The sequence below is a fragment of the Lissotriton helveticus genome, chromosome 6 (assembly GCF_964261635.1).
Source record: "Lissotriton helveticus chromosome 6, aLisHel1.1, whole genome shotgun sequence".
Taxonomy (NCBI): domain Eukaryota; kingdom Metazoa; phylum Chordata; class Amphibia; order Caudata; family Salamandridae; genus Lissotriton; species Lissotriton helveticus.
Genome location: NC_136067.1, coordinates 758,897,369 through 758,923,953, shown reverse-complemented (window position 1 = coordinate 758,923,953; position 26,585 = coordinate 758,897,369).

Genomic DNA, 26,585 nt, shown 5'->3' with positions numbered 1-26,585 from the left:
TAAAAATTGGCGGAGGAGGAAAACCCAACCAAGATCAAGATCAAAAGCAAGTCAACAACAGCAAAGATTGTAAGGATTGCAAGGCCTAGCCTATCATCAAGAGTATTGAAAAAGGGAATAAGGAAGCAAAGCAAACCTCAGGAAACTCACTTATTACCTTTCCCGGAGGCACTTAGATTTCCATTGGAACCAAACATTAAAATCCAGTCTCCCCAACATGTAACCAAAGATGCAGAAGCGACAAATCCAGATGTAAAAGCATTAGTTTCCATCTCTGATACACTCTTAGAATGTAAAGATGGCACTTCCACCATAATTGAATTATCGACAAAGACTGAGGAAGCAAGGGACCCACAAAAAATCCCAGACAAACTACCACCAGACCACATTAGACCTGATACGAGAACACAGCATTGCTGGGATCAGGGAAAAGACTTAAAGCCCACTGTTCCCATCGTCCGAGCCTCAGAAGGACACTATTCAATTTCCATTTCTATGACTACCGACAGCAGAACAGAGAAGATCGGTTTTACAATAAGATATTCCTAGTCTCGCAGGAAGTAACATATCCTTTCTCACAATGGAATAGTGGCAAAAACTGATCACCACATACTCCATGGGAAAAGGTGACGTGACACAGCAGGACACAGGGAATGTAACAAAGGAAGAGACTGAGGATGTATCAACAGAAGAGGATAAACTATGGGTGTCCCTATTAAATACCATGCAACTTTCAACAAAGGCTATGGAATATCACCCATCCAGTTAACTCTTCCCAATTGCTTAACCACGCATGTTACAAGTATTAACAACAAACTCTCGGAACTGAACAATGTGATTAAGAGAGACCAATCTGAACGGCAATAAGTCCTCCAAACTGTGCTTGTTATTCAATTATCAACAAACTTACCACATTACTTGTAGTAATGGGAGATCTCTTATTTTATTTATTTATATGAAATTTATAACGCGCACAGCTTACCCGGGGGCATCCCGGCGCGAGACAGAACCAAGGGGAGAGGATTACGCCCAATACTACTGTGGAAACAGATGAGTCTTTAAAAATTTCCTAAACAGAAGTATCTCGGGCTCTGAGCGGATCTTCAGGGGCAAGGAATTCCACAAAGTGGCCACTTGCACTGAGAAACGCCTGCCCCCAGAACGAGCTCTCCTTACTCTTGCTGACTGCAGAAGATGTTTTTGGTCTGAGCGCAAAGGACGTGTGGGTTTGTATGGCCGGGCCATATTAGAAAGAATAGGGGGGCCCTTGCCGTGCAGAATTTTGTGGGCCGTGCAAAGCGCCTTAAACTTCACCCGCTCTTTCACGGGGAGCCAATGGAGCGTCCTCAGGGCTGGAGCGGCGGACTGTCTTCTGGGAACATCCATTAGTACTCTTGCAACCGCATTTTGCACCTGTTGGAGGGTTTTAAAGGTTGCTTCAGGAGCACCCAGAAACAGCGCATTCCCGTAGTCAAGCCTTGAAAGGATTAAACCACGCATCAGAAGTTTCTTTGCTGAATCAGGAAGCAGTGGTAACACCTTACGGGCCGACCGCAGCAGACCAAAACAAACAGATATAAAGAAAGCAAATAAAACCAAAAATAATGGAATCTTTAATGCAGATGGAAATAGAAAAGGAGATAGAGAAGGTAACACATTAGAAAGGGAACTTCGTAACAACCCAATTGAAGAGGCATCGAACCGTTTTGAAATAAATAAGGAAAGGAATAATGTGGATGCATTTTCTTCCGAAGAAAGAAAAGATCAGAAAATTAGACAAGGAGTCACAAGAAAAACCTTTAGATAAACACAGCTTCAAGGGGTGTAAGCCCTTGGGGCCTGACCAAATAGGGCTCCCTGATAAATTTCAATAAGAAGAGCAGCACCTGGGCAGCCCCGTTAAGCAGTTAAGTAACCCAGAAGAAGGGGACACACTGTTTTATAAAAGGCAATCTTTGAAACAACAACACAAATTAAGGAGAAAAGGGAGGAATAAAACCACCTCTATAAAGTCTATCTTCAAATTAGCGAGTAAGATCCCAATGGGGATTCAAACAGAACACAGAGAAATCAATGACCTACCAACCCTGCATGGGAAGCTGAAAATCATTAATGAACCTTGCCCAATGGGATCCGAAGACGCAGGAATGACAGCTTTGTGTGAAAGTAAGACACCTTTGTGTGAAAGTAAGACCCCACAGGCCAGTCATCCAATTGAATCTGCCTCAAGTAATGTGGAAAAGAAAACCTTGACTGAAAACAAAACCTTAGAAATCAAAAGCCCAACAGTCCAAGCTGCAGATAGCACGGAAAAGGTAAAAACAAGGAAAAATGACACCCCGGACTCCGCTGCTGTAAAAGTATTAAAAATGCCGGCAGAAGTAGCCGATATTAACTTTAAAGTGGAAATAGTAAACCAGGCAGGTAATGATCCCCAACTACTCCAAAAATTACGGAGGAGAGAAACAGAGTTAAGAATCAAAACACCTTCCGGGGGAATTACTCTAAAACAATTTTGTTTATTCCAGAGTTCAAATCAAAAGGCCAGGGAGATATTCTAAACAGAAGCAACATACTCCGATTGCCAACTTCCATCAGTGTCCATTGCCGGCATAGTCACTCAAGATGTGGAATCTGTAGAATTTAAACATCTGACGTAAAAAGAAATAACAAACACTACTTGGACCACAGGGGAAATAGTGGATAAAATATTAAAGGAGGATAATCGATTAGAAGCATGGGTGATCCGTATAAAACTCCATCACAATGTTGGCTACCCAGAGCCATTACTTCGACATCACCAAGAACACAATGAAAATTTGTCAAGAAGAATAAGGTCCGGTGGGCCCACACAATCTATGCTAAAAGGGGCCTGAAGTGTTTCTGTAGAGGCCATGGTCATTGACACCCGGAGAATCTGGGACAAATGTGAGAACGACACAGCAAAAGACTGGACCTGGGTAGCAAAAGCTATTAACATTAGGTCCATAGGCCCATGACAGATAACAGAACAAGAGAAGAAGGTTCCACCGCTAAAACTTTGTTCTTGGAACATAAACGGCCTGGGATCGAAAACAATGACTAAAGATAGATTGATTTACTTCCAGCAGTTTGACTTAATCTTTCTTCAAGAAACTTGGTTGGAAGAACCGTTCCACTTGCAAGGCCACAAGTTGTATCACCTTTCAGCCAGCAAAAGCTCAAAGTTTGGTCACCTGAAAGGAGACCTTACCAAGTACGCCTCAATAAAAACCATAAATACAGCCAAATTACTGATGATGAAACACATATCAAACAACGGAAATAACGTAATACAGATGGAGATAGCAGGCCCCAGAAAAAACAAACAACAGCTAATACTGGTTAATACTTATGCACACCCAGGTGAGAAAAAAATTTATGCAAAATCTCTGGTGTCAGAATTGATGAGGCTCATTACTGAAGAGGTAATATCGACCTACATTGTCTCAGGAGAGTTCAATATGTTCCTTTCAGGGAGTGCCGACAATGACCAATCTGCAGAAGATCCACTACTTGAATGGGGGGGGGTCCTACCTCAGGAAGAAAGCAAGTGGGGGAAACAATCCAAGGTATCCAAAGACTTATTGATGGACTTAACAAGTTTGGGCTTGATAGCATTACACGGTCGATTTCCTGGCGATCGTCCCCAAGCACCAACTTACCATAACTCAGTGTCAAGCACAGCGATAGATTACACTTTCCTATCGCTATCACTTTTTAAATCAATTAGTGATTTTAAGATTGGAACGTTAGATTGCTATGACCATCTGCTGCTTATGGCTCAGGGAACAGCATTCACTTTCAGAATCAAAGCTCAAAACTCAATAGTAACATCGAACTGCAAGAGAATCAAATGCAAAACGAGTGATCCGCAAAAACCTTTGGCTGAGGCAAAAATTTGCTGGGGAGAAAACAAATTTGTAGAACAGCAAGGGCATAAATGCCTGGGAGAAATTCTTGAAAAACGTCAATCTAGTTAACTCTAAATCAAAACCAACAAAAGCAACTAGCGGAATTAAGAACCAACAAGAATTATCCATCGGGCACACAAACAATCAAAGAATGTATCTTTCAACAACTGAAACTGGCAAATTAAGGCAAATAAAAAGGGATATTACCAGAACAATCTGCAAACTGCGTCAAAAGAGCCCCAACATCAGTACACGGATAGAATTGAGGAAGCTAAAGTGCAGTAAGTACAAAATCCTGTGGCAAGCAACACAGGAAAACGCAGAGAAGATATGGGCCAAATTATTATATGAGGCAAAAGCTAACAGCAGTGCCAGATTTTGGCACACAGTGAAAAACATAGACAACCCAATGGCTCCTGGAATCAATTCTTATATAACAGAGGAAGCATGGGTAAAGTACTTGTTGCATCACTTTAACAAAGAAGCCAATGAAATTAAACAAGATGTCATGGCTTGCCAGCCTGGTCTGCAGGCCCAAAACCATCCAGCCGATGAGATCTACTTTCCATGCACAATAAAACAGATTAAGAACAGAATCTTGAAAGGCAGAAAAGAGGGGGCCCCTGGGCCCAATGGCATTCTACCAATTCTATACAAGCAGGATCCGAATTATGGGCAGAGAAACTACGGCCGCTCTTTAGAAACATCTTGGAAGTAGAAAAAATTCCTGATTCCTAGAAGGGATCAATCTTTTCCCCGATTTACAAAAAAGGCAGCAGAAGCCAAGCAAAGAACTATAGGTTAATTGCACTAATTGACATAGATGCCAAAATATTTTGCGGGTATCATACCAGATGAACGCACCGAATGGGCATCAATGAAAGGCTTAATTCCCATTAAATAGACAGGTTTCCAAAAATGCACTGGGACAACAACAAACATCATTGCTCTTTCACTCCTGATAGACCCCACTTATAAAATCAAAAAGCCATTATTCATTTGTTTTATTGACTATATGTCCGCCTTCAACAGTATAGACAGGGGGAAACTCTGGGACAAATTATCTTGCTTGGAACTAGATCTGAAACTTTTGAATCAATGAATTTTACTTTACTCTGAGGGATGGATTCAAATAAAGCTGGGGACAGGCAGTTGTCTATCAAGGAAAATATCGACCACTATGGGGTTGAAGCAGGGTTGCCGCCTTGCCCCGGCCCTGTTTAATCTCTTTTTGTCTGATCTCTCATCAGAGCTTGATAACTGCAACCACCATGCCCCCAATCTAGGGGGCCTAACACTGTCGAATTTATTGTATGCGAACGATTTAATACTGATTAGCCGAACTCCAGTCACCCTGCAACATCTTATAAGCACCACAAGCAGCTTATTTTTTTTTTTTATTTGTTTACATTTGTAATGCGCACAGCTACCCAGCAAAGGGTTTCCCGGCGCGGCAGATCCCAATAGCAATGCGGTTACAGAAAACTAGATGTTAAAGAGCCATGTTTTTAGGGCTTTTCTGAATTTGATGTAATTCGACTCAGACCGCAATGTATGTGGCATTGAGTTCCAGAGAGAAGGTCCTAGGAATGAGAAGGACTTGCCACCCATGCGTGACAGCCTGGTCCTTGGAATTTCAAAATGATTTGCCGTGGAAGACCGAAGAGATCTGGAAGGACGATAGGGGCGCACCAGGTTTTGCAGATATTTAGGAGCGGTGTTGGTGGAAATCCTGTGCATAAAACATAGAGATTTGAATTTAACTCGGTTTTCAATTTTTAGCCAGTGTAACTTCCTGATGTATTTAGTAGTTGGAGTAGAGATGGGAATTTTACAGAGTAGTCTGGCTGCTGCATTTTGCACTGATTGCAACCTGCGGACAGTAGCTTTGTTCGCCCCCAGGTACAAAACGTTGCCATAATCTAGCCTAGATGTTATTAGGGCATTGACAACTGTTTTCTTGGTGTTTTCAGGCAGCATCCAACAGATCTTTTTTAGCCATTTTAATATGGCAAAGCAGGTGGCTGAAGTCTTTACCGCTTGCTGATGTAAACTGAGTGAGTCGTCAATAATGAAGCCCAGGTTGCGAGCATGAGTAACCGGGGTAGGGGGGGTGCCCATTTCAGTTGGCCAATGTTGGGGTCCCCAAAGTTCTTTATTTTTGCCCAACAGGATTAACTCGGTTTTTTCGCCGTTAAGTTTTAGAAAGTTTTTTTGCATCCAGTCGGTGATTTTACAGAGTCCGAGTTGTAGGGTGGAGGAATTGTCAGAATCTGCAGCTGATAAAGAAAAAAGCAGCTGGGAATCATCAGCGTAAGAAAACATTAAAAGACCTGTTTCCTCCACTATTTTGGCCAGGGGGCTCATATACACGTTGAAAAGCAACGGGCTAAGGATAGAGCCCTGTGGAACTCCGTGTTTGAATGTCATGGTATCGGAGCAGGCAGTTTGTGAGAAGACCTGGAACGTGCGGTTTTCCAATAATGATCTAATCCAGTTGAGAGCTGCCCCACGGATGCCCAGGGAGTGGAGTGTTTGGGCGAGGACCGCATGCGACACGGTGTCGAATGCCGCGCTGAGGTCGAGCAGCACAAGTGCCACTGTTTCGCCCTTGTCCACCATGCGGCGGATATTTTCGGTTACCCCCAGCAAGGTAGTTTCTGTGGAAAAGCCTGCTTCTCAGACAAGAATGGGTTCTACAAACTTAGAAAAATCCAAAGTGATGATACTCAACCAAAAGTTTAAAAAAACAAACCTCGGTGGGTATTGCGGGGTCAGCAGTTGGAGGTGGTCAAAGAATATAAATACCTGGGCATAATCTTTGACACAAAGGGATCATTGGGCTGAAGAAATATAAACCTCCTAAGGGGTTCACTGATACACCAGGTCCTTTTAACCATCAAAGAAAAGATTGGCACAGAAGCTGTAATATAAAAATAATGCATTTATTAACCTCAGATAAGGGCGATTGCATCACACAGTACCCTCAGCCACTCTAGGAAGCATTATAAGGAGTACAGAGAACAGGTGCCTTATATATGCATATGTTACATAGTCAGCATAAAACCAAGGGGAGGTCCTAGCACATACCAGCATGCAAATTGACTAATATGTGTATACAAAATGTGCTTGCTCAATAAAGTGGGAGGAGAGATATTTCTCCTTATATCAGCAAGAATAGTCTGACAGTTGTATACTAGGAACAGATGCATTCTAATAGCTAGGCTTTTCTGAGCATGTGCAAGGCTCTGGAAGAGGGAAAAAGCACACAGCAAGTACATGGCTAACTAAGAGGGCTGCCAAGTACAAAATGGCTTTCAGCTCATGCTAACAGATTCCTGCAATATTTGACAAATAGTCCTTTTTTGCATGAGCTAAAGATATTCCTATGATCTAGTAGGAACATAGAAAATATTTTGCACATTTATTCTCATAAATTCATCAATATCCTAATCCATTGCTAGGTGGGCATTCATCATTCTAAACATTTCAGTAAGCGGGTATATATAAGGTATAAGCAAGAGTACAGAGGGAACAAAGCATACAGATTGCAGAAGAGAGTAATGACTATTATCACAAACAGAATTATCAATTTTTCCAGCCCTAAGCAAATCCTAGAATCATCTAGTCCAATTCTATGTAAAGAACATTTTCATGGATCCTATGCATTTCAGTGACCATCCATTTCAATTTCAACAGCACATAGCTAATAAAAACATTTTCAATAGATTTTTCCAGTGTTCCTTTTATAAGGTTTAGAGTATCAATCATTATATTTTTAGGAGGAGGGCAAAGTCGTATTTGTTAACTGCTCAGAAGAATTTTTCTCTCACAAAATAAAATTATACTTAATACAAATATTAAAGCAGTCAAACATATTATTACAAAAATATTCCTGGCTCCAAGGGACCAGGAGGACCACACAGGGTCATAGGAATTAGGACGAGGAGCTGCAAAGGGCTTCCCCTCCTAAAAAATGGGACATCCAAAGGGGTACATTAATAACAAAAAAAAGAAGTCCTTGGGGAAATTGAAGATGCTGTACAGCCAGCCAGAGGGGAGTCTTCTCCCTGTGTCTGTTTGAGCCTCACAGGCAGGCTCTTGTTGTTCCCATGGTGGAGCACAACTCGCAAATCAGGAATAATGGCCCAGTTTAAGAAGGAAAAGAACTCTTTCTTTCAGGATAGGGCAAACACCCCCACAGGGCAAATGCCCTCAACTATCCTGTCCAGTGTCTCAGGCAGTGCACCAGTGTTCTTCACTTCAATCTAACAGGCACCAGAGACACAGCACCTTTACCCTAAACTCAAGTCCTTCCCTAACTTCTGTATTGCTCTGGTGGTGCACTGCTGTTTTGTTGGGACCACAAATCATCTAGTATGCCCAGACCCTCTTGATCAACAAACAAAGGTGCAAACTTTCATTCACTTTGGGACCAGGATTCAGAGGCCCGATGCTGGGATCTCTGAAGCAACCCTTGTTTCAAAAGGTGTCACCTCAAGCAAAAAAAACTTCTCGCCGTTCTGGTCGGTCTGTGACTCTCAGCTGGGCATCAAAAACGTGATCCACGATTTCTCCTTTCTGATTTTGTGACCCCATCTTTCACCCAGGACAGTGACAGGGGTACATACTTCACATCCCAGTGCTTCGACCTTCACTGAGGTCCTAGTTGCCAGCAACGCCTGTGCTGGTTACCTTTACCTTGGCTTCAAGGTGGACTGGTGCTGAGTCCCCAGGCTGGATCTGATGTCCAGGCCCCTCTTGCAATGGTTGTAAGGCAGCAAATATCTATTGGTGGACAGACAAAAGGTCTTTAGACAAGGCACAGAAATATTCTATCAACAGAGAGGATAGTCTCAGAATACTTTCTAGTCTTGGGATGCCCCATATATTAGCAAGGTACCCAAGAACCACTTCATCTATCTGAGAGTAAAAACAAAACCTGGACCTATTACTCTATTTGAAGCAGCTAAGGAAGTCTGTGTTCATTTACTAAATTCTGAGGAAAAGAGAAAAATAATACAGACATACTCCAAATCCTTACATTGGTGTATTCCTATATTATTCATCCGAAGCCCCTTCAAGATAAAGGGAAATATTCTACACTTTCACTCATAGACTTTGCATTACTTGCACAGGACTGCAGACACTTCTAAAATGATTTTTCTTTCATAAAACACATACATTGTTCGCTTAGGACAATGCTCTCATGGTATAGGTGCAGCAGGAACATCTAAAACTGCTAATTTAACAGGGATTCTTATTACATATAGAACTAAAAACTTTAACATAGTGAGTAAATACATTTCTCCAGCAGAACATGTTGTGACAAACAAACTCCTATAGAACAATATTTTCTTCAAAAATGTTTGCTAAGGATCACATGGGCGTCTTGCCTGCATTCTACTTTTCATGATCCGAACTATGCAACATCAGCTCTAATAAGTAATTTACACAGACTAGCTAATAATAATGGCGTTATCACGTGAGAATTTTAGACCAAAAACTACCCACATCTAGCCCCCCTCAAAGTTCAAATAAGGGAACAGCAATCTAGACAACTCATCCTTTCATAATTTCATCAGACAAGATGGCCAGTAACATAGCATATTTATTTATTCATTTTATTAATGCTAACAATTTTTAAAACAGTATTACTGAATAGCCAATTAAATGTCTCATGGCTATTTCATAGACAGCTTAGACAGGCTCAAAAGAGATTGAGAAAAAGAGAGAGAAAACATACATTTGCCTACCCTTAATTTGTGTAGGAGCTAGCCTCCTTCCCCCATTTCAATAGTAGGAAAATCTGAAATGGGTTTCACTTCTGTCAACACTATCTACTTCTATTTGTGGCTTCTGGGCACAAATACACTTGTAGGAGGTAAAAGCACATGCAGCTAGCTAGAAAACATTAATAACCAACCACCAATTCCTTTAGCAAGTATACTAGTTGTAACATGAGGGCACATGAATTCAAACTAAATCCCATTGCCTCCTTATCTCAGCCGTTGCGCAGTAATCTTCAAACTAAAAGCATTAGTGCTATATACATGGCAGAGCTATCTCTGCATATAACTTACAAATGCTGCTATCCCTTGATAATGTTATTCAATAGGATAACCCCACGTACTCATTTCCTACACTTGTATTATATCTCAAAAAACGTAATAACTTCTGCTAGGTTTTTATATTTACTTTCATTTGTGTGCAGTGTGTGGTGTGCTTTTCTAGCAGTATAGAGGTCAGCTATTTGTGTTATACTTAAATGTGTGCATTTACTGAAGCCTTAGAGCTTTAAAACTGCTCTGAGTGACATAACTGCTTTTAAGCAGTGAATTTTGCCCAATTTCGACTTTGGTGTTTGGGGCACTTAAAAAGTAATAACCTACAATGTTTTGGCATATTAGTCATCCCCAGAGTGTCCTCTACATATCCCAGAGATGGGGGATCAGAAATGTACGAGGTACACCCTTATAAAAAGGAGTTTTGTACGCCTGGGTAAAGTGACATTTCACATTTCAGTTCCCTCTATTGTGGTACAGCACTGCTTAAATTCAGCTTTGATGCTAGGAGTTCACAGTATGATAATTAGGCATTATAGAGATTAAAAGACAAATGTAGTGCACTTATTTTTAATAATTTTTTTTCATATAATCAAAATGACCCTTTATAAATGTTTTTTTTTTTTATTAACACCAACCCTTTTGATGGTTCCACATATGAAAAGCAAGCTTCATTCCTTCTTGCCTTCAAAATGTATTCATTTATAACCCTAAGCACAGAAGCCTTACTTGAAACATGAACATTTTGCGCCACTTTTTAAAGGACAGTTATTATTTTAACATCAAAACCATGAGCGTGCTTATCTAAAAAGGCATTAAGAAAGGAAATTCCTTCTTATCTTTTCTCTGTTATCAAAAATAATGAAACTGTCTTTCGTAATTTTTAAAATTAGTCTGTAATGCAGGCTTTTATACCAGGTTTACAATAGCTTTAAATCTAGTTGACTCAGCTGTTTCCTTGTGGCCTGCAGTCAGGAATAGCCATGTGCTATTGACGCAGCTGTTGCTGTGATCAGCAGGCGTCAAATTCTAACGCCTTTCAAGCCAGCACAAATCTATTGTTCTGTAATGTGTGTTTAGTTCAGCAACAACCAACTCACTCAGATGATGTGAATGCCTTTTAATGTCTAATACAATGTATCTATGGAAAATGCTGTAACATTTTGTATTTTAGCCATAATTATTGCAAAGCACACAATTTCATTTTTGAGGCCTATTTTATTCCTATTGAATGTGAATTCTAATTTTATCTTTAGCATTGTGACAATTTGCACACGTGTACAATTTCTTACTCTGTCAATGTACTAGTAACATGCAGCTATTTAGCATATGTTATATAATTCATTTCTGGATTTTTATTTAATATGTAATTAATTAAATAACATTTTGCATAACAGAATGATGGCATAAAAAACACATTGAGCTCATTCCAGACATTTACAGAAGGGGGTCATACACTCAGAGCACACAAAATAGCACGCTTAAGGCTAGCCATTCTTACACAAAAAGCGCAATCGCTATTTACTCACACAAGTACCACCGATGTCAAACCACATAGACTTTGAAACCCACGATTAAAACACAAATCAACACTTAGGACAGAAACAAAAGACAGCCCACAGACTGTACTTAAACCAAACCTTTTGTAAATGCTAATTGTAAGTCATATTTACAAGAAAAGCTTCTCAAAAGTAGCCCAAACAACTGCACAAAAACAGACCAAAGACTGTTCGATGTTCAAGAAGCCAAAACGCACCAAATTTGCTAGTTTTGGCTGGCAGAACACTCAAAAAGCGCTCTGCATATCACTACTTATAAAAGTTTAAAGCTTTCAAATCAGGATCCTTTTTTATGTACATATTTAATTCCATGAGGTATGTAGTCACCAAGGAAGAAATACTTTTTTATACCTAAACCTATTTAGGTATCCCCTCTAGGGGAGCGGGCTGATTCCATTCTAGTTTCATAATGGTACCTCCAAGAAAGCAGCACATTCTACGATGTGTGCTAAGAACAGGCATGCCAAAAATATTGCAGCATATGCAATATTATACACAAAGTAGCACTTAATTTACGATGTGCCATTCAAATTTTATTAAAAAGTAGAGAAAAATCACCTCATTACCTGTCTATATAAATTGCAATTCATATATATCCAAATTCCAAATATTGGCCAATTTCCATACAATTCCAAAACCAAAAAGAGTCGCAATAAACGACCTTACCAAGCACAAACGTCTCGGGGCCAAGTTCTGAATGACCTAACGGTCGCTTTAGAATACTTACGCCAAAAGGGTTCTCAGTCAGGAGCGGCTACCTCCTGGAGCATCATATACTGGGTTGCAGAGAATCTCAGTGCGCAGGATACCTCCTTAGTAGTGTCCTGTCCTATACGCCTCAGTAGATTCCTGTCTTCTGTCAAGACCACTCACTTGGATAGCCACTTCTCTGATGAGATCCACGTTTCGGGTGGAAATATAAACCTCCTAAGGGGTTCACTGATACACCTGGTCCCTTTAACCAGCAAAGAAGAGATTGGCACAGAAGCTGTAATATAAAAATAATGCATTTATTAACCTCAGATGAGGGAGATTGCGTCACACAGTGCCCTCAGGCCACTGTAGGAAGCATTCTAAGGAGTACAGAGAACAGGGCCCTTATATATGCATAGGTTACATGGATTGGTGCATTTTTGTGACTAGCCCAACATGCACACTTAAGGCCTCTCCCTGCCTGCAGAATTAGTGAGCTAGGAGGATCACAGCCTAAGCCCCCAGTCTCTTATGGAAAGCTAGGTCTACCTGTCCCAGCCAACCATGGTGCTGCTCTCATTCTGTCTACTTACATAAACATGTGAGTACCATCTGGATTGGTTTAGGAGATACCACAAGGCATGCATGTGTGGCAGCGCAGGCTGCAAGGCTTAAGTTAAGAGAACAAGGCCAAAACTGTATGGCTTTATTATGAATCCATGCAGTGATTGGCCATTTTCTGTGCCTTGCTCTTTCCCCTCTTTGTGCCATGTGTCAGTAACTGAATTGAGCACAAGCGAAGGAGTGGAAAAGAGAGTTATTGGAACCTGATCAAAACCTTCCAAAAGTCCTCCTGTGATAGACGGATATCACCTGACTGCGATCCATCTTGAAAGCAGTGTAAATTTGACGTGAAAAGACAAGTGGTGGATGCTGCAAAACGAAAGCGGGGGGTTAATAATAATAATAAAAATAAAACGTATCTGTTACTGACGGACTCCTCCATGTCTCTCTGCTCCCAGTGGTAACTGTGAAAGCAAAGTCTCCCCACCCAATCAAGACACTGCTCTCATGCTATACCTTGAATGAGCGCAGCACCAGGATTGGTCTGAGTGGCCTGGTCCGAAAATGCATGAGAGTCTGTGCTGTTGGAGAAATACAAGAGTGCATGTTGGTTTGGCCAGCCTAAGACGGCCGCCAAACTGACATTCACTTTACAGTGTCCATCACTCCTCCCTCTGCATGGTCCGCCCCCCACCCCACCCTATTCTGGCATTGGCTCAGTCAGTCACAAAAAAAATTAAATATCATTGTTTTGTTATTGTTGTATTTTTGTGTGATAGACTTTGACCAGGTTCCTCCACCATTACAGAGGAGCCACCCTTTAAAGGCATCTGTCATTCACAACTCTGAAAAATAGCATTAGTGAAAACTGTTAGTTTTATTCATGTATGTTGCATTATTCTCCTCTTATGAGTGACCACCTGCATCAGTAATGTAATTTGAGATGTCATCGGCAGTGCATTGCGGGCGTGAATTATAGTTAGCTCAACTAACTATAACGGCCACATTTCTCTGGTTTTGAGTGAAATGTCCAACTAACTATAACATCCCTGAAACCTGTGGTTTTTTCAGTAAATTTCAAAGGTTTTTTAAATGTTATTTTTCTAACTATAACGTCCCTGATACTTATGTTTTTTTCCAAGAATTTTAAAGGTTTTATAAATGTTAATTCCTACCTGAAACGTCCCTGAAAACTCTGTTTTTTTTCAGTGAATTTCTACTTTTTTTAAATGCTAAATGCTAATTTCTAAATAAGCAAGAGAAGTACAGAAGGAGGCAACAGATGTCCAGAAAGAGAACAAAGGTTCACAGAGAAACAAGAGAAGTGCAGAAAGAAGCAAAAGAGGTGCAGAAAGAGGCTTACTTTGACTGTACCTTACAACAGACGCATACAAAGTATCCAAATCACTAATCCATCTCCCAAGATGTCTTAAACCTCACTTTTCTCTTGAAGGTTCAATATTCATCGACGGCTCAGAATGTTAGACCTACCAAATATAAAACAGTAATCCTAAACATATCACTGTTGTAAGTATGACCAAGTTAGTGAAGGTATGCATGCGTGTGTCTCTGCTTTTACCTGTTGACATACAAAAACGTAATATCCATGTTTCAAACAGCATACTCTGTACATTTGTTTACTTTACATGAAGGTGCCTGTATTTCCTTCTGCTCCTAATACAGGGCACATGCATATTCAATAGTACATTTGAGGGGCTCTATAACACATGTCTGCCTGTGTAACTGAATGACATGGCAGAATTAACACAATTTTACCACCTATAAGAGAAGCTACCCGCTTTTTAAGCTTCCATCTTCAGATCCATAACACATGTGAGAATACATGTACAAGTAGACAGATACCTCAGTCACAAGAGCACGCAGAAATTTAAACTTAACAGCTTGCACTTCCCATTTCAATATAGACACAGGCGACAGAAGTACAGAAAATCAAGAGAAATGTAGAAAAAAACAAGAGAGATGCAGAAAGAGTAAGAAATGTGCAGAAGAGGCAAGAGAAGTGCATGAAGAGGCAAGCGAAGTGTAGAAAAAGACAAGAGAAGTGCAGAAAGAGGCAAGAGAGGAGCAGAAAGAGGCAAGAGAGGTACAGAAAAAGGGAACAGAGTACAGAAACAGGTAAGAGATAAAGAAACAGGCAAGAGAGGTACAGAAAGAAGGAACAGGGGTGCAGAAAGAGACAAGAGAAGTGCTGAATGAAGCAACGGAGATGCAGAAGAGGCAAGAGAAGTGCAAAGGGAAGCAAAAGGTACAGAAAGAGAGAAGATGAGTACAGAAAGAGGCAAAAGGGGTACAGAAAGAAGAAAACGAGGAGCATAAGATGCAAGAGAAGTACAGAAATAAGCAACAGAGGTGCATAAAGGGGCAAGGTGGTTGCAGAAAGAGGTAATAGAAGTCCAGAAAGAAGCAAGAGAAATGTAGAAAGAGGCAAGAGAAGTGAAGAAAATAGAAAAAGAGGTACGGAAACAAGTAAATGAAGTGCAGAAACAAGCAACAGAGGCGCATAAAGAGGCAAGAGGGGTGTAGAAAGAGGCAAGAGAAGTGCAAAAAGAACCAACAGAGGTACAGAAAGAGGCAATAGAAATGCAGAAAGAGGCAAGAGAAGTGCAGAAAGAAGCAAGAGAGGTGCAGAAAGAGGCAAGAGAAGTGCAGAAAAAGGCAGAAGAACTGCAGGAAGAACCAACATTTGTGCAGACAGGGACAAGAGGGGTGCTGAACGAGGCAAGAGAAGTGCAGAAAGAAGCAACATAGGTGTAAAAAGAAGCATGAGAACTATAGAAAGATGCAAGAGAAGTGCAGAAGGAGGAAAGAGAAGTACAGAAAGAGGGAAGAGGAGTGAAGAAAGACGCAAGAGGGGTGCAGAAAGAAGCAGCAGAGGTGCAGTAATAGGCAAGAGAAGTCCAGAAACAAGCAACCGAAATCTAGAAAGAAGAGAAATGCAGAAAGAAGCAAGAGAGGTGCAGAACGTAGAAGTAGGGGTGCAGGAAGAGGGGTACAGAAATAGGCAAAAGGGATACAGAAAGAAGCAAGAGAGAAACAGAAAGAAGCAAGAGAAGTGCAGAAAGAAGCAAAATGAGTGCAGCAAGAGGCAAGAGGGATGCAGAAATAGGCATGATATGTGCACACGGAAGTAACAGAGATGCAGTAGGAGGCAAGAGAATTGCAGAAAGTGGCAAGAAAGTTGCATAAACAGGCAAACAATGTGTAGTAAGATGGAACATAGGTGCAGACAGAGGCAAGAGAGGTGCATAAATAGGGAACAGGGGTGCAGAAGAGTCAAGAGAGGCACAGACATTTGTAAGAGAGGTGCCAAAGAAGCAAGAGGAGGGCAGAAAGAACAAACAGGGGTGCCGAAAGAGACATGGGGTGTGCAAAAAAGGCAAGAGTAGTACAGAAAGAAGCAACAGAGGTGCAGAAAGAGGCAAATGAACTGCAGAAAGTGAAGAAAGGGGTGCAGAAAGAAGAAAGAGAGGTGTAGAAAGAGGGAAGAAGGGTGCAGAAAGAGGCAAGAAGGGTGCAAAAAGAAGCACAAGGGGTAGAAAGAAACAAGAGAAGTGCTGAAAGAAGCAACAGAGGTGCAGAAAGGGGAAAGAGGGGTGCAGAAAGAGACACAAGAAGTGCAGAAGGAGGCAAGAGAGATGCAGAAGGAGGGAACAGGGGTACAGAAAGAGGCAACAGAGGTGCAAAGAGAGCAAAGAGGGATGTAGAAAGAGGTAAGAGGGGTGCAGAAAGAAGTAACAGAAGTGCAGAAAGAAGCAAGAGAAGTGATGAAAGAGACAAGAGAGTTGTGGAAACAGACAAGAGAAGTGCAGAAAGAGGAAAGAGAAGTGCTGGAAGAAGCAAGAGAAGTGATGAAACAGACAAGAGAGTTGCAGAAACAAACAAGAAAGGTGCAGAAAAATGGGAGAAGTGCGGAAAGGGGTAAGACAGGTGCAGACAGAGGTAGGAGAGGTGCAGAAAGAGGCAATTGAGATGCAGACAGAGCTAAGAGGGGTATAGAATGAGGGAAGAGACGTGCAAAAAGAGGGAAGGGGTACAGAAAGAGGCAAGAGGTGTAGAAAGGGAAGATGGGTGGAGAAAGAGACAAGAGAAGTGCAGAAAGAAGCAACATAGATGAAAAGGGAGAAGGGGGTCAAGAAAGAGGCAAGAGGGGTAAGAAAGAAGCAACAGAGGTGTAGAAAGAGACAAGAGAAGTACAGAAAAAAACAAGAGTGGTGCAGAAAGAGTCAAGAGAGGTGCAAAAAGAGACAAGAGAGGTGCAGAAAGAGGCAAGAGAGGTACAGAAAAAGGGAACAGAGTACAGAAACAGGTAGAGAGAAGAGGGGTACAGAAAGAGGCAAGGGGGTGCAAAAAGGGGAAACAGGGATGTGAAAGCTGCAAGAGGGGTACCGAAAGAAGCAAGAGAGGTGCGAAAGAAACAAAAGAAGTGAAGAAAGAAGGAACAAAGGTACAGAAAGAGGCAAGAGGGGTACAGGAAGAGGGAAGAGGGGTGCAGAAAGAAGCACGAGTGGTACAAAAAGAAGCAAGAGAGGTATACAAAGAAGCAAGAGGAGTGTAGAAAGAAGCAACAGTGGTGTACAAAGAGGCAAGAGGGGTACAAAAAGAGGGAAGAAGGATGCAGAAAGGGGCAACAGGGGTGCAGAAAGAGGGAATATGGGTAGAGAAAGAGGCAAGGCGTGCAGAAAGAAGCATGAGAGCTGCGAAAAGAAATAAAAGAAGTTCAGAAAGAAGAAACAGAGGTGCAGAAAGGGGCAACAAGGGTGCAGAAAGAGGGAAGGGGGTAGAGAAAGAGGTAAGGGGTGCAGAAAGAAGAATGATATCTGCAGAAAGAAACAAAAGAAGTGCAGAAAGAAGGAACAGAGTTGCAGTAACAGGCAAGAGGGGTGCAGAAAGACGCAAAAGTGGTAGAGAAAGAAACATTAGGTGCAAATAAATACAAACGAAGTTCAGAAAGAAGTTACAGAGGTGCATAAAGAGGCAAGAGAGGTACACAAAGAAGGAAGAAGGGTATGAAAGAGGCACAAGGAGTGCAGAAAGAAGCAAGTGGAGAGCATGAAGAAGCAACAAAGGTGCAGAAAGAGGCAAGAGGGGTCAAAAAGAGGGGAGGGGTGCAGAAAGAGGCATGTGGGATGCAGAAAGAAGCAAGAGATGTGCAGAAAGAAACAAAAGAAGTACAGAAAGAAAGAACAGAGGAGCAGAAAGAGGCAACATGGGTGCAGAAAGAGGATGGATGGGTGGAGAAAGAGGCAAGAGCGCTGCAAAAAGAAACAGAAGAAGTACAGAAAGAAGGAACACAGGTGCAAAAAGATGCAAGAGGGGTGCAGAAAGAGGGAAGAGGGGTGCGTAACAAGGAGGCAAAAGGGGTTCAGAAAGTAGTTAGAGGTACAGAAATAAACAAAAGAAGTGCAGAAAAAAGGAACAGCAGAACAGAAAGAGGGAAAAGGGGTGCGGGAAGAGGGGTGTGAAAGAGACGCGAGTGGTACAGAAAGTAGCAAGAGAGGTGTAGAAAGAAGCAACTGAGGTGCAGAAAGGGAAGAGGGGTGGAGAAAGAGACAAGAGAAGTGCAGAAAGAAGCAACATAGATGAAAAGGGAGAAGGGGGTCAATAAAGAGGCAGGAGGGGTACAGAAAGAAGCAAAAGAGGTGCAGAAAGAAAAAAAAGAAGTGAAAAAAGAAGGAACAGAGGTGCAGAAAGAGGCAGGAGGGGTGCAGAAAGAGGGGGCAGGGGTGCAGAAAATGGCAAGAGAAGTGCAGAAAGAGGCAAGAGGGGTGCAGAAAGAGGCAAGAGAGGTACAGAAAGAAGCAAGAGTGGCCTGTACACCATTAGTACCAATTTACACCCACATTTAGCAATAAATAACAGGTGAACCTTCTAGGTTTACAAAGGACCTTCCACCACGCTGTAACTCTTGTCGCTGCATTTTTTAGCCAGTTTAGCTAGAAAGAAGGCTTTTTTTGTTCAAATCTGCAGATTAGGCAGCAGATGATGGATTATGTGGCTAATGTGGAAAATCTATAATTGTGACAAAGTTGGTCCAGCTAAAGAGTTGCATAATCCCAGTGGCTGTGCTTATGCCTCCGACTACGTCCAGAAGTGCTCCTCAGTGAATCCTTCTTTTTTGTCTCATTGAGTTCATAGTTTAGCTTCTATGGAAATGAGGAAGACTAAACCTGAGGTTACCACTCCACAACACAGACTGCTATACACATAAGTACTCTCTATAACACATAATCCCACTCTACATAATTCCTATAAAATAAATACCACGTGCTTTCTATCGACACAATTTCACTGCACAACATAATTCCTTTACACACAACATATATCTACTCCACTCCACTCCAAAAACATTTGTAAAAAATGTTTACATTTACAATGCCAATAGATCTAATGTGAGACCTATTACATCGTAAATTCTTCTTTAACTAATAGTTGCGTTTGCAGAGTGGTGGTAAAAAGGGTGTTGGACCTAGCGCTCGAGAATTCCACTGCATAGGACTTACAGGAGGTCTCAAGAGAGCTTCTTGGCCCCCAAAGTCCCCCAGGAGTAAAGTGGACTTCATCACCCAACTCGTAGTGTGCCAGGAAGCATGTTTGCAGAGTGATGGAGAAAGGAGGCCTTGGCCTCTGCAGACCTCTTAGCAATCCCACTGTGTTGGACTTATTGGAGGTAATAGGAGGCTTAGTGGGCCCCCAAGGACATCTTCAGGGGCCAACTACCCATCCTATTATCTCCAGTAAGTCCCATACAGCAGGATTTCTAATTTGTCATAGCAGGCCATGCCCCCTTTGCCACCACTCTGCAAACGTGCCACCAGCAGTGCGCCAAGAGGCGCATTTGCAGAGTTGTGTAAAAAGGGCTGTAGCCTCAGACCTCCTCTCAACAATCCCACTGTGAGGGGATTACTGGAGGTACCTAGTGGTCTAGTTGGCCCCTAAGGACCCTTAGGACTGAAGTGGACTTAATCCCCAATTCAGAACGTGTCAGGAGGTGCGTTTGCACAGTGGTGTAGGGAGGGGGTGAGGCCTACAGCGAGATGCCAGCTTTTTTTCTACTTGGTTTTTGGAAAGGGGGGATGTGTGGTCCCCCGTCCCTTGATTTTTTTTCAGCCCTGGGGACCCCATTCTCCAGGGCTTGAGCATTTTTTTGTTTAAAAAAAAAGAAAACGGAAAGGGGGCTGTGTGGTCCTCTTTCCCTGGGCCACTATTGGCCCCGGGGGGCCCCATCCCCAGGGGCCTGGGCTCATTTTTGAATTTGATTTTTTTTATTCCATGGGGGGCCACCTCCCCTCAGCCACTTCAGGCCCCGGGTACCCCATTCCCTGGGGCCTGGCCTAATTTTTTTATTGGCCCCTGCACCATTTTTACACATTGCCCCCAGTTTATTTTCTCAGCAGGATTCGGGAACCCAGCGTCAATCCTACTGTTTAAAAAAAAGAAGCTTTTTGAGGCCCTGTGGGTACCTGTGGAACCCCCTGACCAGACCTAGGGTTTCAGGGTGTTTCTACCCTGCTCCCTTTCCTTTTTTTAAAATCATTTAATACCCTTTTTTCTTGTGACTCAGTTTTACCAAGTCACAAAATGGCTGCCAACACTTCTTGGTTTGGAGTGTTGACAGCCAATCAAAATGAAGCTCAAGATAGGGCGGGTTCGCGGATCCACTGCGGTCACCAGATATAAATATATTTTTAGTTCTGAATTTATCAGGAATTACTGAACGGATGTACACCATTTAAAGAAAAGAGTGCACTCTAGAACAACAGCTACCTCTCCACCAAATTTGGTGTAATTCCGTTCAGCAGTTCAAGCTGCAGCTGCAACAAAAGTTCCTATGGAGATTAACATGGAGTTAACGTGTTTTGGGGACCTCCTTTTTTATTCTCAACCCCCATTGACAAATCACCCCGGAACTTTCAAGACAGGAGCTGACTGGAGCGGGCCATTAGTTTTGAACATTTTGGGAAGATTCGTCAAATGGTGCCAAAGATATTGGCAAATCAAAAAAATAATTTTCCTATGGAAACTAGGTCCTAAGTCCTAACTTTAACTACCTACTGGCGACCGCCAATAGGATATATATATATATATATATATATATATATATATATATATATATATATATATATATATATATAGATATATATATATGTATATATATATATATATCTATATATATTACCTACTGGCGGTCGCCAGTAGGTATATATAGTTAGGATTTTTTCTCTATGGGATTTTTGAAAATTCTATGTCTAATAACTTTGGCGTTTGTGGACGGAATTGGCTGAAATTTTCAGGAAAATGGCACATTTTGTTTCTGAGCAGCCCTTGAAAATTTGGGGGGGGTTCGTCAAGGGGGGGCTGAGAAAAAAGGGGGGTCCCAAAACGTGTTTTTAACATTGAGTTTTCCATAGGGCGGTTGGCCTCACTTTTAGCTCGAAGGGCTGAATGGATTTGCACGAAACTTGGCAAAATTGTAGGGACTGGTAGCCCGATGTGCCTTTTGTAGGTCTCAATATATGTGCTTCAGTGGATTTTGAGAAATTAACGTTCAAAAAAAGATACATATCTGTAACAGCGGACCGGGCAGCGCTCCAGTTCGCGTACTTTTCGCGCAACGGAGCTTTGTGAAGCGAAGCTGATTGGTTCTCCGGCGTCTGTAAACATTCCAAACAGTCCGTAGCGGCCGCCATCTTGTCTCTCGGTAGGATCGAGAGACAAGAGGAGGCCAAAGCGAAGGGGCAAATGACCATAAGGGGGCATAGTAGATCCTCGCTGACCCCCTAGGTTTGATGTGGAGGTTTTAAAAGGGCCCCGCGGGGCAAAAAAAATAATAATAATAATAATCGAATGGCTGAATGGATTTGCACGAAACTTGGCAAAATATTAGGGACTGGTAGCCCGATGTGCCTTTGCTAGGTCTCAATATATGTGCTCCAGTGGATTTTGAGAAATTAACGTTCAAAAAAAGATATATATCTGTAACAGCGCTCCGCTTCGCGTACTTTTCGCGTTACGGAGCTTTGCGAAGCTGATTGGTTCTCCGCCGTCTGTCAACATTCCAAACAGTCCGTAGCGGCCGCCATCTTGTCTCTCGGTAGGATTGAGAGACAAGAGGAGGCCAAAGCGAAGGGGGAAATGACCATAAGGGGGCATAGTAGATCCTTCCTGACCTCTTAGGTTTGATGTACCATTTTGCCAAGTTTGGTGTAATTCCGTTCAGCCATTCAGGCTGTAGACGTATGTAAATGTCCTATGGAAAATTGCATGGGGAAAACACATTTGAAAGTGTTGAAATTTAGAACCAATTAAAATGTTACTTTGGTTTTGTATTTGTGTGTGATGAAAGTTAATTGGTTATGTATATATGTCAAATGAGAGGAAACCACAGCCATTTTGTGATACTACTGTCTGAGGTACATTTGTGAGGAATTTTTGGTGGTGAATTTCTGGTGTTTGATTTACACAGTACTAACACTTCTCCTACTTTTAAAAAGGTGAGTTGTTAATTTGTAAGGGGAACTATGTTGTACACTTGAAGATAATTTGAAAAATGTTTTCTGTTATTTATTTGCAGTCCTTCTGTCATACTAAATACTTGATAAAGTTAGTTTTATATTATGTATTACTAAAAACGATAAATGAAAGTGATTATTTTTTTCTGCAATTTACAGCAAGCAATTTCAAAATAAATGGCTCACAATGAAGAGACCGTGGCAATTTCTTTGTAAGGGGAACTATGTTGTACACTTGAAGATAATTTGAAAAATGTTTTCTGTTATTTATTTGCAGTCCTTCTGTTATACTAAATACTTGATAAAGTTAGTTTTATATTATGTATTACTAAAAACGATAAATGAAAGTGATTATTTTTTTCTGCAATTTAGAGCAAGCAATTTCAAAATAAAATGGCTCACAATGAAGAGACCGTGGCAATTTCTTTTGAATTGTCCACTACATTGATTGAAATTGAGAGCACCAATAATGAAATATTGTCACAAGGAGGAGATGACTTGTATGATTCCATTAGATTGATTGAAATGGACAGCACCAATAATGAAATATTGTCACAAGGAGGAGATGACTTGAATGATTCCACTACATTGATTGAAATTGAGAGCACCAATAATGAAATATTGTCACGAGGAGATGACTTGAATGATTCCACTACATTGATTGGCACCAATAATGAAATATTGTCACAAGGAGGTGATGACTTGAATGATTTTTTTGATCAATCTGTTGATGGCGAATTTATCGAATGTTTGGAGACCATAGAGTTACAAGAATCATCATTGCAGACTTTTCATGAGGAAATTGCTGATGAGGACATGTTACTAGTTCTGAAGAATAAATTTATATTTAGAAATCAAAAATTGTTTGAGACATTATTCATTTTTATTTTTAATTTATGAGGTTGTAGCGAAGTGATTGTAGTATAAAATGAGACTTATAGTATAGAGTGCAACATTTTTATGTTACATGGTAAGTTTACTCATATTTACTTCCCTTCTGCCACTATATTATCTCCAATGTGTATTTGACATCTCTTCTTCATCTCCGGCCTCCTTTCTCTCACTGTGTGTCTCCGATGCATCTTATCGCTGCTATTTTGTGTAATTACAGAAGAGAGTAAAATAAAATAGTTCGGAACGTGAAAAGGGGGCAAAGTAGAGTACCCCTCACCCCCTAGGCCTTTTTAGGCGGTCCCAAAAGGATCAGTTTCTGCTTTCCTGAGAGATTATGGTATGAGTTCCATATACCACAATAATTTGCATTACAACATGCAAGATATCTATCTCCTATTACCAACTTTTGGAGATATTCGCGCTAAGCGCGAATATCTCCAAAAAGTAACACCTGCCCTGAGCAGTTCTTAGCCATGTTATCCAATGGGAGGTGGATAACATGGCTAAGAGCATTAGCTCGGTAATGCATGAATATCGCTGACTTTTTAGCGATATTCATGCATTGCGGCCGTTTATTATCGCATTTGCGATAAACCTTGATAATAGCAAGGTTTATCTTCGATAATTTCTGACGATGCTTAGCGGTAAAAAATTCGTTGGTAAGCATCGTTAGCGATAAATATCGCTTAACTTTGGTAATATGCACCAACGTCTGTTAACGTTCGATTCGAAGGAAATGAGGAAGTGTTGAAAAACATTGTCTGCGCCATCTTGCCTTTTTTGAAATGCCACACTTTTGTCGTGCACGGCAGCCATTTTAGATGCCTTGACCAGACCCACTCTCTGCACGCTGTCGATTCATAGCATGGCTCCCCACCCTCGCAAGCATCTTCCCCAGGCACTGGTCACCCCCGCTCTCTGTCTTATGCATCGGCAATAAACCTCCCCCCATCTGCGCTGCTCTTCCCTGAAAATCACACTCTGTGCCCGCCCGACACCTCCCTTTCGCCCTATTCACTACCGCACCCTCTGACACTCCTCTTCCTCTGTGTCCGATTGTCCACTCTATCACCTATCCCTGCAGATGTAGTTTATGGCCCCAGCTGTAAAGAATCACCCCTCTTCAAAGGAGTTATAGTAGATCAAGGCCCACACCCGATGAGATCCGTCACACCACACGTGTTCCTACTATCTGAAAACCATCCTGTATTGTGATTGGGGAGGGGACCGAGCCTGAAGCGGAAGATTCCAGGAATGACTCTTTGTACATCAAAGTTTTTACAATTATGTGTCACATTAAAAATATATAGCACTCCAACAAAGTAGTAGGAATATAAAACTTTAATAACATATAAATATATACAACAAAACAAAAACAGTAAAAACATTTAAACAACGAAGAGACCGTGGCAATTTCTTTTGAATTCCTGATGAGGACATGTTACTAGTTCTTTCAAATTATGAAAATTCAGAAGATGTTGCCTGGGGGTGGGTCGTCAGTAGCAGTCTGTTGTGCGAATAGTTCCAAGGCAGCAGAACGCGCTGAAATCTAGATGGCACGAAAGTGATGTCTAGTAAGTTGCCGCCCAGCAAATAACGGCGTGGGGCGCCGCGGGGGTGAGTGAGTCCAGTAGGCACCACAGCTATTCTTACCGGCATTGCAGAATTACTGCTGGGGACAATGCCTGTGCTGTAGCAGGGTCACAGCAGAAACAAAAAGGATTCTGTTGAAGATGTTGTTGGTTTTCAATTTGAAAACAGTTCTGGTGTCAACTGCTATGCTAATGTAGTGGTTAATGTTTTGTTTTCTCTAGAAAATGTAAAAGAGGGGGAGGCAGTCCAAAGTTCCGTTAAAAGGGCAAAGGAAAGGATCGGTGGTTTGAACTATCAGTCAAAAAGGGGAGGGGGTGCAACAATTTTTCCTACCGGGTCACACTGTGCTTTCACCGGAACTGAGGTCTGCAGGATTCTAGTAATTCAAAGTGAGGCTGGCGCCAGCATGGGAGCGCCGACGTCCCGCGGATACAGTTTCGTCACTCCACGGGCGATCATGGCAGTCATTCCCCATCGGGGGTCGGAGACTCCCGCGGCTCCTCTAGAATCTTCAAGGTCGTGGAGGACTACGGTGGTGGAGTCAACCAGTGACCGGGCCATTTCTTTATGCTGGGCCCGCTCTTGCCAGGTCGACCGCCATTTTGAGAGTTCGGTAGCTACTGGCGATCGCGGGGTCAAATGAGCGGACGGGCTCCACCCTGCCGGGCGAGACGTTGCAGCATGGCCACAGTGGAAGAACCCTTTTCCGGGCGCCTGGAGCGCTGAGGGTGCAGCTGGGAAGCCTCCACCTGGGGAGGCGGGAGAGGCCTGTTCGCACCGTCTCTCCCTCCCAGTGCACCCCACGGCGTCTCGCTTGAGATTTGTTATGGCCGGACCAGGCGATGAGGACGAGGGGGGGGGTCAGAGGCATGTGCAAGACATCCCCCCCCAGTGTTGTCGCAGCCATTATTCAAGAAAGAAGAAGTGTCCCGTCCGTCTTCGGGCCGGGCTTCCGGTAGATGTCGGCCGGACGCCCCTGGCTCTGGCCCCATGAACGGGTTTCTTGGTTTATCGGCTGCAGCCGGATCCCGTCGGCCTCGGCCCCCCGACCGTTGGTGGCCGGACCGGAAGAGCATGTGGCGGGACTACCTGCAACTCTCAAGGGCCACCGCGGCCGGACTGGGAGAGAGAGGGGAGGGTCGAGGAGACATTCCCCCCCCTGCAACTGTTCAGCGTTGTAAAGGCAATCCCCTGGCCGGGTCCCGCTGGCCTCGGCCTCTCCTCCGGCTACACCCTACGTTAGGATCTCCTGGCCGAGGCGTGGCAGCAGGACCCGCCTTATATGGGCTGCTCCCGGCTGGGCGTAGCCGCAACCCTGCCCCACCTTGGAAGTTTCCAGAGTGGGGGCGGATGTTCTACTGACTTGCATTTTCCCTAGTCTATCGATTTTTTTGGCGTGGCAGGCGGTGGGACAGCGAGGGGTGATTTGGTTTCTCTTACTGTTTTTCTGGTCTCTCACCACTGGCATATTTTAACGTTTTCTTGTTTCTAGGACATTAATAGGTTTTATCATTACGTTATGTTATCGTTTCTTTGTTCGTTGTTTAATAAAAGTTCATGTTCATCAGTGGCCTACTGATTTTCGTTTTCCTATTCTTTTCTTTCCAGGTTGTTTCATGCTAAAGTTTCTGTTAACAGGATACAGTGATCACTTCGTTATTATTGCATATGTCCTTTTCACTAGGGGTGCTCTCTGGTCGGGCCAGATGACGTATCTCTAGTAAATGGTCCGGGTGAAACAGGTGCATCAATCAG